This window comes from Larus michahellis, chromosome 3 (genome assembly GCF_964199755.1).
Source record: "Larus michahellis chromosome 3, bLarMic1.1, whole genome shotgun sequence".
NCBI classification, from domain to species: Eukaryota; Metazoa; Chordata; class Aves; order Charadriiformes; family Laridae; genus Larus; species Larus michahellis.
Genome location: NC_133898.1, coordinates 126,478,493 through 126,498,111, shown reverse-complemented (window position 1 = coordinate 126,498,111; position 19,619 = coordinate 126,478,493).

The window sequence follows — 19,619 nt, the reverse complement described above, 5'->3', positions numbered from 1 at the left end:
GTCTCCAACTGTGCTAAATCTGTGCCTGAACATTTCCTTTTCATGGTATTAAGACAAGGCCTTTTTGTGGGAGGCAGTTCAAAAAGATTTTGGACTTTCCTCTTTCTGTGAAAGGCCACAAGGTGTAATTCTGCTCTACCATTAATGACAGCCTACCTGTGTTCATAGAGATGTTACAAAGGTCTGCAGAAGCTCTTTTGGCTCTCGGAGCCCTCTTTTTCTCCTACTCATTAACAAAGAACGTAATAAAGATCAAATAAGATGTTGGGATTCAGGTTTGAGTAGACACCCTGGCTTTGGCCATAAGAGGAGATGTGACCCTTTAGGTCTCAGGTCCTTTCATGTGATAATGTGTATACCACCACAGTCAAACAATGGCTGAATTTCCAACCAAGTTGTCTTGAGTCGGTCCAAAAGATTTGTTCTGATTTGCAGTCCTTAGAGATCCATAGGTGCTGGAACAAAATGCATTGGCACTGTGAACACACAACTTTCCTTGCACAGTGGATTTTCTTTTCTACCCTGATTTGTGGAGACATAAATAAATACATATAGGAATATAGAAAAGAAGAAATACACTTTTGCAACAGAAGTTTCTTCCACTTACATTCCTTGATAGAATTAATTTTTAATTCCAAGTCTACTTTCTTAATAAAGTACATTACCAGTCTTAAACACAAGATTTTGCTATTTCTATAACAGATTCTTGCTTTAGACGACCTCAGGTTTGGATCAGGCTAGACTGTACTTAAAAAATCCCTTTGGGAAAAAGGGAAATGAGAGCTCCACTAGTCCAGTGCAGCACTGAGTTAAGATACTGGATTTTGGAACACACCTTTGAACACACGCCACCACCATCATTTCTTTGAACAATCCATATTCAACAAAGGGTAAGAAATGTATATCGAACATTTACAAAAATCCACAGAATGCTCCTTTTCTTTCACCTTTTACAGGCCCAAGATGTTTCCTTCCATGACATCTAACATGTTCTTCTCGACATTTATTAATCACAATTAATAACAGCAGGGAATAAACTGCACCAAAGATCTAAATGAGGTCTTCTAGAAGAGCATGCTATGGGGCAAGGATATTGTTACACAATCTTGTTATACACCTAAAATGGTGGCAAACAACATCTCACACTAAACAAGGAAGCACTTCTTCCAGCATCTTCCTGTGCGAATGCCTAATAAGATCCTTGAATAGATCCTTGAAATATAATCCTTCTAAATAAATGCATTGTTGCTAAATGCATTTTCTATGGCAGAAGCCTGAAGTTACTAAATAAAGGAGTTGCTTAAGCTTCGTCTAAGTCATGACTGCTTAGAGTTACTGGCTTTAATACTCTGGGAAGAGCTACAGAAGAGCCTAGGTTTTTTGGTCTGCATGAATTTAGGGATGATGGAGAAGGAAGAAAGACCCACTGACTCCTGAAAGAAACAGTATCATCCTTAGGATGGGAGCACTGTACCTCCATGATTGACTTTGCAACCAGTCTATTCCTAAAGATACTAAGTGGAGCCTTCAGGCTGCTGTTTTCCAAATTTTGTGCTTAATTGCACAATATTTCCATCAGTTTACTGCCAAAACTGAGGCCTTGGGAAACACAAAAGTGAGGTAGAAATAGAAGCTGAGACACCAAATTTCTTATGGGATTATTAATATAGTTTGGAATCTCGATAATGGACTCAAAATATTTATCAAACATGTGATCTGTGGTTACACTGCTCACAAAACAATTACCTCCCTGAGATAAATGTAGATGATACATAGAAAAGAGCACGCTTTTGTTCAGGGTAATAAAAAAATGATATGCTCAAGTAAATGAGAACATTTTCGTCATATGGAGCATGAGAAAAGAATGTGACCAATTATGTCAAAAATACCAGTGGGAAAGCTGCCGGAAAGCCTCTTTGGCCTTTAAAAGCAATACATTTATTGACCGTTCCATTTGCGTAACAGGCATGAAACTCCAGATGGGCGTTTGGGCTTTCAGTTTGTGGTGGGTTCCATTTGCGTAACAGGCATGAAACTCCAGATGGGCGTTTGGGCTTTCAGTTTGTGGTGGGAAGAAAATGAGGCAGTTCCCCCCATTTATAATGCAGGACTGATGAACAGAAGTGATTGTATGGTTGGGAAGGTGAAATTTCTCTCTCAAATATTTTGACGTTTCTAATTCAGGTGTCTGTTTTAATCAGTGAACAGTGATGTTACCCGAGGCTGGTCTCTAAGTAGGATGAATTTGGAGGTCACCTGCCCCTTTAAAGACTAGAAATGAATTTTTAGATTGATAAACTCAGCTGAGATGAATCATAATCTATGATAAAAATATTTTTTTTCCTCCAGTGGGAAAAATATAATTCTTCCTACACCTAATTCTTATTTCAGTATTTCTACAATCACAAAAGGGAACAACACTAGGAACTTCTAGAAATTTGTAGACTACCTCCCACATACAGAAATATTTTGGCAGTGGGGTTTCAGAGGCTTTTGTGGCATCTAAACTAGGTCAGCCTGTCTTTGTGGCCAACAGGAACAGAACATTACTTTCAGAAGCTAATTTACGTAAGATAGGTGTCTAAGATAGGAAAAGAGATATGTCTCTCTGTTGACTATTGAGAGACCCTAGACATTTATTTTGTGCTCAATATGCATCATCTGGACATCTAAAGACTGGTGAGAGGAATCTGCAGTATGATTTTTTATTTAGTTTAGTAGTGCTTTTTATTCTTACTGTGATAGCTTCTGGGACCTGGTTCTGTGCTAAGAAATCATTTTATAAGATGCTGTACAAATGAGAACAAATGGATGCTTTTCTTCCTAGAGGGTATATAGCTAGCTACCAGGCAAAATAAAAGAGAGGTAAAGATAAACGGGAATACTAAATGGAGATAATAAGGACAAAATAAAGTGGTTTTGACCTATTTGTAAGACCTTATCCATAATCTAGAGCTAGCTAATGAAGTATTTTGTAGGCTTTAAAGCAAAGAAGATCCAGAGATAGCTCTGCAAATATTTGCTGACCATTTTCCCATAATAAAACTAAAGATCCTGAAAATTTACCAACTAAAAGATGAAAGTCATCACCAGGGGCTGAGGAAGTCATGGTCAGAATCTGAGGAGTGGGTGAAAAACAAATGACAAGACACAGAGAGGGGTTCTACATATCTGAAAAATGGAAACAAGTAGCTTATGACTGATGAGATGGAGCGGGCATGCAAATTTTAAGAAAGATAAGGAATTGTATTTATATTAGCAATGCCAGGCACACAGACATGTTACAAATGCCTGAGACTTAATGTGATTTACTAGAGAAGTGAGGTTTAGATAATCATGTTTTCTGGGTGCATGACCACTTTGCGTCCTCAGTGGATGTGATTTATTTCATCAGCCTTTAGACATCTTCAGTATAGAAGCCCACAGCTGAGTTAGTTGCTCTAGGCTTTATTTAGAGAAAATAAAGTAAAACAGACATTTGTAAGCTTTTGTGGCTATAATCTATTTTAAATAAGTAATACAAGATGAAATGATTCACATCCTGGAAGTGTCCATTTTTTCCCCATATGTTATCAAGGAAGATGCGCCTGACTAGCTTCAATGACATCAAAGTTAATTTCCCAAATGTAATGAAAACAACCAGCCAAGCATAAAAAGAAGACATTTTTGGGGTGGGGGAGGCTAGTAGATCAACTTTTACTAAACACTTAAAATTTACATGTCTTTCTTAGATCTTATTTTAACAGTAAGTCGAATACTGAATTTTCTGATAAGGGGTAACGACATTTCAGTTCAGCATAATACTAAAAAGGAATTCTGAGAATAAAACAGTACAGAGTAAACTGAGGAGAGCTTGTAAAAAACCCCAGTTGTTTCCTCTCAAGGGTCCAATAATATGACACAAGTGGGTGATGGGCAAGAGTACACCCTCAGAAAGTTTGCATATGATACAAAACTGGGAGGAGTGTCTCAGACATCAGGTGGTTGTGCTGCCATTCAGAGGGACTTCAACAGGATGAAGAAATGGGCCAACTTCACCCTGGGCTGCAGAAGACAGAGCATTGCCAGCAGGTCAAGGGAGGTTGTCCTCACACTCAGCGCCAACTGGAGTGCTGTGTCCAGTTTTGGACTCCCCAGTACAAGAGAGAAATGAACATATTGGAGCTAGTCCAGAGAAGAGCCACTAAAATGATTAAAGGATTGGAGCGTCTCCCATTTGAGGAAAGACTGAGAGAGCTGGGCCTGTTCATCCTGGGAAAGAAAAGGCTCGGGGTGGATTTTATCAGTATGTACAAATATCTGATGGGAGTGTATAAAGATGAAGGGACCAGCCTCTTCTCAGTGGTATCCAGGGTAAGGATGAGAGGCAGTGGACACAAATTGAAATACAAGAAATTCTATTTAAACTTGAGAAAAAACTTTTTTACGATGAGGGTGATCAAACACTGGAAGAGCTTACGCACAGAGGTTGTGGAGTCTCAGTTTTTGGAGACATTCAAAACCCAACTGGACACAGCCCTGAGCAGCCTGTTCTAAGTGACCCTGCTCTGAGCAGGAAGATTGAATTAAATAATCTCCAGAGGTCCCAGTCCAACAACAACTATTCTGTGATCCTGAGGTCAATATAACTAAGGCCTCCAGCAAGAGCAGAATTCTGTGAGAGGGAAAATTTTACTTGAAGATAAATGGGATCTAAAGTCCAGAAATAGATTTTGTATACTGAAGTGCTTCATGAAAATAGATGTATAGTATCATTGGCCTCTAATAGGAGATTGAACTCTAGCGCCAGAGAGGCAATTTCTAAGCCTGTGTTTATGCAATGCATGTTTTTGAGAGTAAAGATAAAACCACTTGATATAGCCACCTTATATCATCCCTGATACACATTTTAGCAGTTAGTTTTGCTTTAGAATTTGGGGGAGGGGGAAGTGGAGAAGGTGTCAAGTCCCCTGTATACAGGGAGGTGGTGATCCTTCCGCTAGAAAACTTATAGTAGAAGTCCTTCATAAACAAGCTAAAGCCAACAAACAGGAGGAACTGGAGCTCTGTGCCCAGTCTGAGAGTTATGATATCATATCATAACCAAAGAGACTAGTACAGGCTAGGATCTGTGTGGTTGAGGAGCAACCTTGTTGAAAGGGTCATGTGAGTCCTGGTAGATAACAAGAGGAACATGAGTCAGCAGTGCATCACTGCAGCAACAAAGACAAATTGGATCCTGGGCTGCATCCTCAGAAGCTAGGAGAGATACAGGCATCATCACACCACTCTACTCACTGCTTGTCAGGCTGCATCTGGAGTATGGTGTCCAGTTCTGGTATCCACAGATCAAGAAAGATGCAGACATGCGGGAGACGGTCCAAAGGAGGACCACAAAGATGTTCAGTGGACTGGAGAACCTCCTCTCTGAAGAAAGACTGAAGAAGTTAGGTCTTTTCTCCCTGGAGAAGAGAAGGCTCAGGAGGGACCTCATCACAGTATTCCAGGACTTAAAGGCTACGATGAAGATGGAGACTGTCTCTTCACAAGGAGTCACATAGAGAATACAGGGGGCAACGGGTACAAATTGCACTGGGAGAGGTTTCACCTCAACGTAAGAAATAAATTTTTCAGAGCAAGAACAATCTTTCACTGGAACAACCTCCCCACGGACATGGTGGATTGTCCATCGCTGGAGATTTTCAAGATGCGATTGAACAGGATGCTAGATAATCTCATCTAGGTTTCCTTTCACACAGAATGTTGGACCAGATGGTCTTTCGCGGTCCCTTACAACTTAGGCTGTTCTACGATTCTATTATTCTACAACAATAAGCTATAGGAAAAAATTATGAAGTGTCATGACAGAATCTCTATTCACAGAAATGTTGTTCATAGAATCATACAATCATAGAATGGTTTGGGTTGAAAGATCACCTAGTTCCAACCCCCCTGCCATGGGCAGGGACACCTCCCACTAGACCAGGTTGCTCAAAGTCCCATTCAACCTGGTCTTGAACACTTCCAGGGATGGGGCATCCACAGCTTCTCTGGACAACCTGTTCCAGTGTCTCACCACCCCTACAGTAAAGAATTTATTTCTAATATCTAATCTACCCTCTTTCAGCTTAAAACCGTTACCCTTCATCCCATCACTGCAACCCCTGATTCAGAGTCCCTCCTCATTTTTCCTGTAGGCCCCCTTTAAGTACTGTAAGGCTATTATAAGGTCTCCCTGGAACCTTCTCTTCTTCAGGCTGAACAACCCCAACTATCTCAGCCTGCCCTCATAGGAGAGGAGCTCTCACCCTCTGATCATCTTTGTGGCCTCCTCTGGACTTGCTCCAACAGGTCCATGTCCTTCTTATGTTGGGGGCACCAGAGCTTGACACAGAGCTGGTGGGGGCTCACCAGAGGGGCAGAATCACCTCCCTCAACCTGCTGGCCATGCTTCTTTTGATGCTGGGCAGGATACAGTCGGTTTTCTGGGCTGTGAGCGCACATTGCTGGCTCATGATGAGCTTCTCATCCACCAACACCCCCAAATCCTTCTTCCTCAGGGCTGCTCTCAATCCATTCTCTGCCTAGCCTTTATTTGTGCTTGGGATTGCCTTGACTCACGTGCAGGACCTTGCACTTGGCCTGGTTGAACTTCATGAGGTTTGCACAGGCCCACTTCTTAAGCCAGTCCAGGTCCTTCTGGATGGTATGCCTTCCGTCCAGTGTGTAGACTGCACCAAACAGCTTGGTGTCATCGGCAAACTTGCTGAGGGTGCACTCAATCCCACTGTCCATGTCGCCAACAAAGATGTTAAACAGCACTGGTCCCAACCCCTGAGGAACACCACTCTTCACTGGTATCCACTTGGACATTGAGCCATTGACTGCAACTCTGAGTGCAGCCATCCAACCAGTTCCTTATCCATCAAGTGGTCCATCCATCATACCCATTTGTCTCCAATTTAGAGACAAGGATGTCATGCAGGACAGTGTCAAAATGCTTTGCACAAATACAGATAGGTGATGTTAGTTCCTCTTCCCTTATCCACCAACACATTTACTCCCCCTGCTATGAGCCTTTGCATAGAAGCATTTAAGTTGGGCCCCCAGTGAAGATAATTTGCTGTCTGGAGTGGTTAGTTTTCCTTTAAGCTGCACTCTAGGTGCTCTCCTACTGACCTGTTACTCTTATCCAGGTTCTGGGCATCTATTGCTGGCATTAGCATCATATTGGTAGAGGTGGGATGCATTGAAGTTCCACTCCCCCAGCAGCTCCAGTTTAAAGCCCTCTAAATCCCGTGTTACAGGATAGGATGTTGTTCTGAATCATTCTCTTGGGTTTATAGACACTATTACACTTGAATGGGGAGTTGATTCACGAGCTCTCAGTGTATATTAGCCAGATATATGAATGACATGAGCACAATAGGATCTAGTCTTTACCTTAGGATCCATGGTTCACTGACCACCTGAATGCAACCTTTTTTCATTAGTGATGGTTATAACAATTATGCTAGTACCATTTGCTTTCTCATATAACAATTAGAGGTTCCCACTGTAATTAATTAATCCTATCTGTCAACAAGTAAAATAAGACAAGTCTCATTTGGTGCCTTTCCAGTGTAAACAATATAAAAAATCACACAACCTTAGAACAGTTTTGTTTCAGGTTCAGGACCTCTGAAGCTCATCTGGTCTAACACCATGTTCAAAGCATCACCAACTTGAAAGTTCAGTTAGATTGCTCAGCACCTTGTCCAGTTCTGAGTATCTCCAATTGTGACAAATCTACCCCCTCCCTAGTTAATCTGCTTCAGTGCTTAACAAGCCTCACTGTAAAAATTATTTTCCTTTATATGTAGTTAGTGTTGCAATTTGTGGCCCTTACCTCATATATGTGTTGTAAAAGAGTCCATCTCTGCCTTTCCTCTTGCAAACATAGTAGCTCTTTGCTAGGCTTACTGGTTAATGTCTTTCTCGTACTGGGGACTCCAAAACTGGCTACAGTTTCGTAAGTGCTTAAAAAATGGGTAAAATCACTGTTTTCAGTATTCTTGATACATAGTGGCTAATGCAACGCAGTGCATGGTTAGCCCTCACTGTTGCACGTGTGCACTGTTGACTCATATGCAACTTGTCATCCAACAACAAACCTTAACTGCTTTTTGTTAGAGCTGCTCCTTAGACAATTGGTCTCTCCCAATTGTTTACTTTCAGATCATTTCTGTCAAATTGGTTCTCCAGCTTTTTGAGATTCCTCTGAACAGCAGCCTTGTTATCCAGCATATTGGCTGCTCCCTGCAATGTGGTGTCAACCACAGAGTTGCTGACAGTGTGTTCCTTTCCGTATAATTACAAAACAGCAAATCACACCACTACCATTTTGTCTGGTAGAGCCAATATGTTGGTTTCCCAGGTAATGAAAAGTAAAAGAGTGTTTTGAAGGTACACTTCACAAAGGACAAGAGTAGGAACTGAGGAAGGAAGACCTGAATTTAAATAGAAAAATAGCAACGTTTTATATAAAAGCAGACAATGACAGCTGCTCTTGTCAGTAATTACTTGAGACTAAATGTGGACAGAAACAGTCGATATGCACACAAATGCCCTTCTGATCTGGCAGTATTTACACCCATTCTCATCTTACTCCACGTACCCGGAAATGTCAAATCAAACTGCTATATGTGTTTTAATGCCAGTGTACACAATAATCTTTTAATCTTTATCCCATACTGGGTAAAAGTACCAATTACAGAAATATCTTCATCTCCTTCTTTAACTTTTATACTATAGGATTGATGTAAAGAAGCCATAGCATGAGCAGGAACTAGGCCCAAGACTTTTTTTTACCCCCATGTAAAAATCAATAGGCAAGATTCCATCTTGTTTACCACAACGTCAGTCTGGAGACACCTCAATAGCCAGCTGTGTTTATTTGCATGGGCTGGAGATTAAGATCAAGTCTCACTACGACTGGATGCGTCAATCATTAGCAGAGAGCCTTTGTACCTGGCATTCACATTGACTGCAAATTTCACATACAAGGAGCATTACACACAAAACTCATTTCAGAGTGTTTCATCTCTTCCAATACAAGAGGTAAGGGGAAATAAAAATGGAACACCAGGAAACAACCTCTTTCTTGGAAGAAGATTGACAAATCCCTCTTGTATCTGGTCACTATTTGGATTTTATAATACCTGTGACGCTGAGTCACCTTGTCCTATCAGGAAACAGAAGAGCTATAAATCACTCGCCAGTGAACAACTCTGGTCACTTCCACAACCACCTGCAGAAGGACAGAAGAAACTTCCGATCTTCCTGGAAACACAAGGTAAGATTTAGATTGATTTGTTTGCTTAACGTATTGCAACTTTTTTCATGTATTAAAATGCAACTTATTGTCAGAAGACTTCTTGAAAAATTTATAGCAGTGACAGAAAGATTTTATTCAGTGAAAAATAAGGATTACATAGGCAGCAGTGTGACACAAGCTGAAGAAATGGGAGAGAAAATTGATGAACAATCAAAACTAGATGAAAAGCCGCCTGTGTGCAAGAAAGCAGTATCTTTCTTTTTTAAAGAGGGGGGATGAGAAAAACATATTCACACAAGTTTGCTAAACTCATACAAACCAGGGATGCTAAAGAACCATCTTTCAGTGGCAGATCCCTGCACACAGATGGAGTTACAGGAAAGTCAGTCGTCTTGGCACATGTCCTGATTTGTGTTTGATTGAGGGGGAACAGGGGAGGGGGGCAGAGAGACTGATTTTAGGACCAGTGCCTAGAAATTAATGCAGAGCAATTAAATTTACATCTCATAAACTATAAGCATTTGGTTGAAATCAGTGGGATTGCCAAAAGTATGTTAATATCTTGGAGCAGGAAACCCGCTGGGTCTTAAAAAGCATTCCAATGGCATTTTGAAACTTGTATCATGTATTAAATTACCAATTATATTTAATTGTAAGGTAATTCATAGAAAATACTACAGTGAATGAATATGTTGCTTATGTCTTTAAGTTACCTTCCTCAGTTTGCAAAATAGGAATCTTCACAATTGCAGTGAAGAGTTATTTTTCCATTGAAACAGAGAATATGTTTTTACTTGGTTTAGGTGCAAAAAGGGTTGTTTTCTATTTGCATATCATCACATTTTGCACTCAGAAGATGTATTTTTGCTTGTAACTTGAGTACAGCTAAAAATAACCCCACTTCTATTTATTTTCTAGTTAGAAATGAAGTGAAAAGAATAAATCTTTATGTTATTGGGAGTATAAATTTTATTGCTGAACACCTAGGTCATATACACGGCAAGGTTTTGTAACGGCTCTGAGAAATAAGTGGTAGAAAAATTAGTAAGAAAAAACTTCTGTGATCCCAAAGCACTTCAAGGAGACATAGGTGATGTCAAAATTAAATATAAGTGATGTAAGTCAATAATAAGAACAGGAAATCATTGACTTATACTGTTAATTACCAGTCTGGTTTTTGCCCAGATCAATTAGATCTTTTCTCAGCTATAAACGCTTGGAATAAGTCACCCTATTTTGGAGTCTGTGAGAGTTTAATTGTACAGATGTAGCCAGTCTGTCCAGTTTTTTGGCCTCTGAGCTACAGCTGCCCATAGTCACAGTCCACTTCAATGGGCTTTGCTCTTTAGCAGAGCAGGAGTAACTCTCCTGCCCACAGGCTAGAGACTGTAGGTCACCTCCAGTGCAATGTAAGCAAACTGGTGAGGAAAATGGGCCTTGCTGTACCATTTGGAAAAAGGTAGTTTTTCTTACCCACATGTTCTCCATGAGCTGGAGTACCTTGTGTTTTATATAAACTGGTTGCCTCAAGGTAAAGGGGCTTTGCTGGTTGTGGAAAGATCAGCAAATCCTACTGGCCTTTCCCCAGGAATAAATTAAAACTAAAACCAGCAGCCCCTCAAAACCAAATAAGAAGTTAAGCTAATAATATACCTCTGTGGCAACATGCCCATAAATTCCCTTGCAGTCGGAGGCTGGGAAAAATGCCAAAATAAGTAACTTCCACTGTCATCACCTGCTTGCCTGCCCAAGGTAGCTAAGCAGAAACAAGCTGAATGTAACTCCTATGACTGATTACAATCAGGCACCTGAACTTTGAAGTGACCTACATTACCTCCTGCATCACGGTAGTGGGGTGGTATGGCACCTTGAAACTCCTGAGCACGCAGAGCCTTGGAGTACAGGGTCTGCTGGTTGTTTCTTCAATTAGAGAAGGCTCTCATTTCTGTTGCCATTCCATACTACCTGCAACATAAACAAGAGCTGTCATTTAAAAAAATCAAAACCAAAAAAGCTTTCTGAAACAAGTCTTTCCCAGGAGCCAGTGCTGGTCCATTTCTGGTCCAGCCAGTTCTGCCCTAGCTCACATGCTGGTCATTAGTAAGGGACACTTAAGCGTAGAGGTCTACACGTGGGCTGAGTATCTAATTCCCCTTTCAACCAATGCAGTCCAGTCAAAGAAGGCAATGGGGAGTAGGGGAATCTTTTTAATGGCAGGCATAGAAACAAGTTAAAAGCAGCATCGCACCTGAGACATCCCACAGTGTGGCAATGAGCAGAAGGCTTCCTACAGGAAGGGAAGCACTGATGTCCTCCTGTACTGTGACTTCAGGTATTTGTTCAGGATTACAGCAGGAAGTATGAGACATAAGTACATAAGTACAAAGCAGTTGATTCATAGAAATTTGGAAATTCAGAAGGGGAGTGAATTTTATTTTTTTAACTTCTAAAAATGGGAAGAGAAGAGAAAGAAAACATTACCTTGTTATTTGAGAAAAAGCTAGGAAATACACATAAGAAAGATGCATTATGTATTCAGAAAAATGAAAGCTCTGTAAAAAATAAATTAAATGCTCATCCTCCCCTTTTCACAGATGATTCTGCCAGTGGTGTTCCTGTGTCTTGCAGCTGTGCTGCCTCTGTCCACTGGAGTGGTAAGATCCATGTTTTGTACTCAGAATATCTATGTGGGACCCCAGGCACTCACGGTCTGGCTGAATATGGCTTTTCCTATGCACACCAATCAGATGTGGAAAGAGTCTGATTAGATATGTAGGATCTGGAAAGCATTTATCCTTGAAGTCTGTTTAATTTCAAAGCAGTAGACTGGTTCCACACTTGCACACTAAACCGTTTATAGAGTCAGTGTTACTTATGAGTTGTGTCAGAGACAACTATATTTTTGAGAAGCTCATTCACAGTCCATCAGTCTGGATCTCCTGAAGATCCAGCCCTCTTCCTATTAATTCCCCATAGTTTTACAGACAAAGGTTACCTAATTCTCTCCCTTTCTCATCCTGCAGGTCCTGAGCTATCTGCCTGTCCCTTTGCTAAAGTCCAATCCTCTCAACATGTATCAGTGATTTCTCTCAAACAGTTAAGCGAGCAGACTCAACACACACTTAGAGTGGTTCCTCCCAACCCATACTTTCAATTTTGATACTTCTGCTTCAGAAACACTAATGTGACTTAAGACTTGACTATATTTCCCCATAATTTTTCAATCTCTGCTGCCCATGCTAATGAAAATGGTTGTAAAAGGGAGGCTGAGTTCTTCACATGCGTATTTTTTAATTAGAAAACACATGAAAAGTTTGAGAAATGCTATCAGTTATGGCAGGAGGGGAAGAAAATGTAAGGCACAAAAAACATAGGCACACTTTTTTGGTCAGTGGGATGTACTGATGAAGTACCACAAGAAGTCTGTGACTATCCCGTGATTAAACCACATTTTCATTCAATTAAAGACATTGATACGCACGTTTAAATTACTGAAGAAGGGGAACATATTAAAAGCACATTTGTGCCTTCAGCTGATTTTTAGATACTGTTTCCTCAAAACCTCATGAAGGAAATTGTAATAGTAGCATAATAATTCTCATTCAGCTTCCTAAATTTAAGAGTCTACACACACACGAGGCGTTCCAGGATATCTCAGCCATCCACAGAGGGCTGGCAGATACGAGTGGATATTACTGCTAAGCTCTATGCTGTGGAACCTTTGAAAGTGCTACTCCATGTGGAAGCACTCCTAAAGATACTTAGGAGACAAAGTTTATCACAGCATCTCCTCCATCACAAGGATCATCTCCTTGGTTGATAATTAGTATTGTGATATTTTAAGATTTCCTGGACAGGTTTCAGGATTTAGTTACATTCAAATAAGAAAGAAATATAACATGTTCTTCCAATTTAGGAACCTGGAGGTTTTGATGCTCTGTCAACTAGCAGAGCAGATCAGCAAAAGGTGATTGTTGACAAACATAATGCCCTCAGGAGAGGAGTAAAACCAACTGCCAGCAACATGTTGAAGATGGTAAGTTGCGTGCTGTAAATCTATTTTTCATGTGTAATGGACTCTATGAGAGATACAGGACTGTCTGCAAGGACACATTATTTTATTTAGCCACACATTCACTCTCCAGACCTTTCCTAAGGATTGAGCATGGCCAGCACCAAGAGAAACATAGAGCTGGGCAGGCAGAAAAAAGAGTCTGGAAAATTTTGTGGTGTATGAACAATAAAGTCTCTTTCTTTCAAAGGAAAAAGAAGAAGAAAAAGGAGGAGCCATGACATTGTTCATTTCTTTCCGACGCATTCTTCATCAGTCTTTGCAGTTTCTATTCTCCTGGCTGCATAATAACTTTGTTCCTATTCCCCTGTGCTCCAAAAAGGGGGAAGAAAAGGATTTCATATATGATTTTTTTCTGATTTGAACTGTAATTTCCAAATATTATACCTTCGTGAGGGGTTATTAGTTGGTATGTTCCTGAATGACTAATATTTTCTTCTTTCATTAAGGAATGGTCTTCTCCAGCTGCAAAGAATGCCCAAAACTGGGCCAATCAATGTACTTTAAGTCACAGTCCTGCTAACATGAGGAAAACTAGTAAGTGAAGCATGAGTGCTAACTGAATAATGTCATACGTGTTATTGATGTGACCATTTTGATTTTTGTTTGTTTTGGGAGGGTTTTTGAGGTGTCATTTATATTCAATGGAATTTTTTTGGTGCATGAGACAAAGGCAAAATTCTAGATATAAATCTATCCAGTAAGAGAGAAAAGTTCAATCCCATTCTCATTTCAATTGAATCAGTTTTACAGAGGTATATCCTATTTTCATCAGTAGGAGAAAAAAATCGTAGTGAGAAAGCATATCCTCCCAAAATATCCATCAGATAGAGAATCTAGACACAGTTTACAGCAGACACCAGCCTGCATGTACTGGATGAAACTATCTGGGAAGGTAGGGGCAAAGCGTGAAGGTCCAAAACCAGATGGTGGTGCTAGGCATAATTTCTAAGACTAATAGTTTTTAAATCCCCTGGCAACTTGCAACCTATAACTAACTTGGAGGCTCATATAAATGCTTCAGTCATTGGATATTGAAGTTACAGATGTACTGTGTTCACAACAGCCATGATCAGAGCCCAGTGTGGTGTAGACTGACTTGTGTCTATACTCTATATAAGATGTGGGCTGTCCTTCAGCCCCCATACTTTTTGCCTAAACCCCAAATCCTCTGGTTCTTGGTAAGGTGAATCCCAGATGAGAACTAATGCGTATGCAGTAGGGTTGGACCTGAATAAAAACAGTAGGTGAAGACAGTGTGGACACCTTCTTGTATACCAGAAGCAAGCTTTGAATTATTGGGATTTTCCCAAGATTACTGAGCTGTGACCTGAATAATGACTAGGTTGCTAACTTTCAAATAGCAAAATTATAGTCATGAATCTGTGGTGCACTTGTGCAGATGTATCTGCAGACATGCAGAAGAACTGTCAACAACCAAGCTACCAGCCAAACAGGTTGGCTGTGCTGCAAACTGGTCAAGTGACAACTTCAGAATTGACAAAGAGTGTCACCGAACTGGAAAAAAACCCAACACTCTTCTGTTCCATCTGGGATGAGAACTTCCATGGAAATAATACACCTTTTGCTGTCTTTTTCTCACACATGTATCTTTTGTGCATTTCTCAGGACCTTTCTCTTTTCAGCTGTAGTATGCGGTGAAAACCTCTTCATGTCAACTGCCCCTTTCTCGTGGCCAGATGCTATTCAGGCCTGGTATGATGAGGAGAAAGATTTTGCCTATGGAACTGGAGCAAAAACACCAGGTGCTGTGATTGGCCATTACACTCAGGTAGATGTAACTTTTTTATATTTCAGGCTGAATAAATAAATATCTTTAAGTTAGCTAAGTAACATTTACTCTCATTATATCTAAAGGGAATAAGCACAATGGAGGCATGAGAGTTATTCTGTCAAAGCAAGATGAAAACTTTCAAAGTAACAGATTTAAAATGAAAATAACAGGCTAAGAGACTTTACAGAGTAAAGATACTGGTATTTCAAAACTTCAGGAAGAAACAAAGGGAAGAAACTTGTTTGTTTAACATCTAAAAATTGCTCAGACACTTGAAGAATAGGGTTATTAAAGAACCAGGAAGGAAATATAAATAACTTGGTTACAGAGTTCCATTGTCTCAGAGAGTTTCTAGTTGGACAATGGCGTATGATAACCTCCTCTGTTCACCTGCATGAAACACAGGATACAAAATTTTACATTATGATTCCTACATCTTCAACAGCTTTAATTGAATGAAAACATGTATAATTGAGACAGTTTAACTCAAATGTTTTATATATGTGTGTGATAAATTATCATTATTTCCTAAATGTTATTTGGTTCAGGGATGAAAGCAGGGAAATTAAAGTGTTTTTTCCAGCAAAGTGGCAGTTCTATTTTATTATAAAGGGTAAATAGAGTGGCTTAACTTGGTTGCAAATGTTTCTTTAATGTCATTGTACTTAAATTATTTTCAAATGTATATTTTTCATTCTCCCATGATTTTTATTCTTACACTTACAGGTGGTTTGGTACAATTCTTATCAAATTGGATGTGCTGTCGCTTTCTGTCCCAACAGTAAATACAAGTACTTTTATGTCTGCCAGTACTGCCCTGCGTAAGTATTGATTCTGATTCTGGAACTTCTTGTTACATTATCAAAATTAGTCAGGAGATGGTGAAATTTGTAATAAGGCACATCACTTATAGCTGAGGAACAGGTTTGAAGAGTGTATTAGGAATATGATAAGATAGGAACATACTCGCTAAAAGAATTACCAAACAGTCAAAAGCATAAAACTCATAGAAGTGACACTTATTTACAGATTAAATTTCATTTTTCTAAAAATCCTGATTCTCATAATAGTAAATCACAAATAAGTATTTTCCACATTCTACTTGAAATCTTGGTTCAGAAAGGCCTATCAATATGTACAGTACAGTGAAAAGTATAATTAATACCAAAAACTTTAGTGGGAATTTTAAGGCAGAGTGATGATTCCATAAACTGCGTAAAATTAATTTTCACATTTATATGGTGATATATTCTGGTGGGTTGACCCTGGCTGACCACCAGTAGCCCACCAAGCTGCCCTATCACCTCCTCCCTCCTCAACAGGACAGAGGGAGAGAAAAGACTGAGTGCAAATTATTATGTGTATGCATCCGTATAATTAAGTTTTATTCTCAGATATGTTACAGTGACTTTATAGCTCATGTTGTTAATGTTGATGTTTCAGGGGGAATCTAGTAAGTTCAATTCCCAAGCCCTACAAAAAAGGAGTACCCTGTGGTGATTGCCCTAATGCTTGTGAGAACGGATTATGCAGTAAGTTTTAAGTATTTTAATTATGACTTTGCGTAAAGTTGATGCTTTAAAAAAATCCCACTTAATTTATGCAAAATGAAAGTTTTTGAAATTATTTGTTCAAGTATGAGGCCAAAAGCACTATTACAGAACCACACACTTCACCATACTTGGTGCTTACCTAGGCGAGACAACTTGTGGAGTGAAACCAGAGAAGAAGGAGTCTATGATAAGGGTGGACAAATGTGAGATAGTTCTTGGTGTACATTGGGATGCAGATGCCCTCCTCTTCATGATCAAGATATTCATACGTCCTAGATACCTTCATTAAAGGTGACAGTGTTTGGGGTCTCCATATGGAAACTCTCATGAATACTTCCTAGTTTAAGAAGACGCATTGACTGCAATGAGTTCAAAGATAAGTTTATATGAACGGTAGCACAGAAATCTCAGCTCCAGATTTCCAGTTTTAGTTTATACGCTTTTCCATACCCAGGAGAGGCAATTTTTATCTTTGAATCTAGGAAATGCCAGAGAAGGAGGGGACTTCATCTTTTTTTCTTCTTCCTCCTTTGAACAATGGTGGCTGATCAGGTAGAGGTAGCAACACACTCGATAGGAGCAAGTAGCAAACTTGAGTTTTAAGAATTTTAACAGAAAATAAAAACATATGGGTTAAGTCTCATAATGCAAGACTTGATTTCAATCTTCTGTTTCTGAATTAAGCTAATTCTCGTCATGAGCTGTAGTATAAAGGAAGAAGGCTTCAAAATATCTCGCAAATTCTGTGAGAAACCTCCTTGAAAGAGCTAAGAATTTTGTAAGTGTGGTCAAAGGTTTTGGATGCTGCTGTGGAGTAAAAGGCAACAAAGCAGAAAAAAATACAGAGAAAAGAAACATTGGTGAAAAAATATTCTAAAAGGAAATACTGCAGGTTCTCTTTTCCCATTTATGATTAATTTTTTGTTTCAATTCATTTTCAGCCAAGCTTTGAAAACTTGAAGATGCTTATTCCAACTGCCGTGGCAAAGTGTCCTGGATGTACCCATAGCTTCGTTGAGTTCCCTGCCCTGCTACCTGCCAATGCAAAACTGAAATAAAATATGTCAGTATCTCAGTGATTTCTTCCACAAAAACAGATTCCATCCAGCCTCTCCCACAATGCAGAACGACTAACTTCAGTCCAGTGACTCACACTAGGAAAAGCTGAAGAAGGCTGTGTATATTCTATTCGCATAATGGTCTAGAACATAGTGGAGATATTAATTGAAATTCGGCATTTGGGTACCAGCCAAATTTAATGGTTAACTTCTCACATCTTTCTTTTCCCAAAATGTTGTCTAAGGACCATTGTTTAAAGTTCTGTGGTTCCATGTGTTTCATACATTCTTAGTATAGACAGACAGTCCTTGGTCATGCAACAAGTCTTAACTTGCCATCATTTTGAACTATTGTGCTCTTAACAGGACAAGAGGATAAACAGGATTACCTGAATTATGTAGTTCTCGAAAGGAATTGGGAAAGCAGCACATTTTCCACTAGAACAGGTCTTGTTTAGAATCTGTATCTTTTGCTGACATACATTCTGCTGTAAAATGCTTAGTGTATTTAAACTAAAAAAAAAAAAACAAAAACAAACAACAACAACCAACCAACCAAACAAACAAAAAACAACACCACCAAAAAAAAAGAAGTTTATTTCATTTAAATTAACAATCCTGCTTATAGTATAAGATTGCACTTAGCATAAATACGGGTAACCAAACCTGCCCTTTAACGGAAAAGAACTTTATGAGAAAAGGGTTTAATTCACAAAAACAGACAGCCAAGGGGAAAGGTCCCTCCATATGGAAACTGCTTTTAGTAAGAAGTAAGGGTGTCTTCCAAAATTATTTTTTTAATATCTGATTTTGCTGTATCAATCATTAAATTACTCATTCTTCATTGACCAATTTGTTGTAATTTTCCTTCTTTCTTATTACTGTAAAATACAGTTCACTTCCACCAACTGTGACTTTATTGGCATTAGGTCTTGAAGGGAGCCTGATCCTTTAGCAGCATAAGCAGAAACAGTTCAGGTGAGAAACTGAAGATTTCCTAGGCGAAAACAGAAGCCGTCAAGCAACTGTCCTTGAGGCTTCTTTCAGAGAGAATGACCATTAGCATAAATAACATGCAATACTCACTTCTGTGACCTTTAGGAGGCAAGTGTTCTACTGTGCAGTCAACAGTCAGACTAAATATTATTTTAGTCTCACCTTACAATGGTTTCACATTTCATTCCTCTTTTAGTAAGGAAGCTGCTGTCATAATTGAGATTCCAAGTCCCAGAGTGTTTGGCACAGAATAATTTCAGCACACATTACTGACTCATTCATTTCAGTGGCAATTTCAACACACATTTCTGACTCATTCATTTCTTCTAGTATGAAAGATGAGCATTAAGCTAAAAGCCTGGTTTCACAATTCAAATGTTTATTGTTTAGGTTGTTGGGTTTTTTTTCTCATTCATCTCCAACGCTTTTTCCCTCCCTGGTATACTGCTCTCTCATTTGGGTACATCTCTACTAGCAAATGAAGCAATGCCAGGACATAGATGTGAGCACTGGAACATGACTTACTGCACTCTTAAATAATAAGCATAGGTCCAAGCAAGATGATAATGCAATAGCTGATCCAGCGTTGTTAACAGTAAGGAAATGGGTAGATCAATTACCCCCATCTCCTAAAAAATTCCATTTACTACAAGTAAAGGGGTCTAGAAATCCATTCCTTCCCGTTGTAACCCATAAGACAAGACCTGATTTCTCAGTCACTCACAAGATGGAAGAAGTTGTGCAATGAGGTAAAAATCAGCCCTCATACATCTCACCCATGAGGAACCAGGTCAATAAGCTTAATTTAGATATCTAGGAAGATAATAGAGCAAATTGTTTACCAGTCATT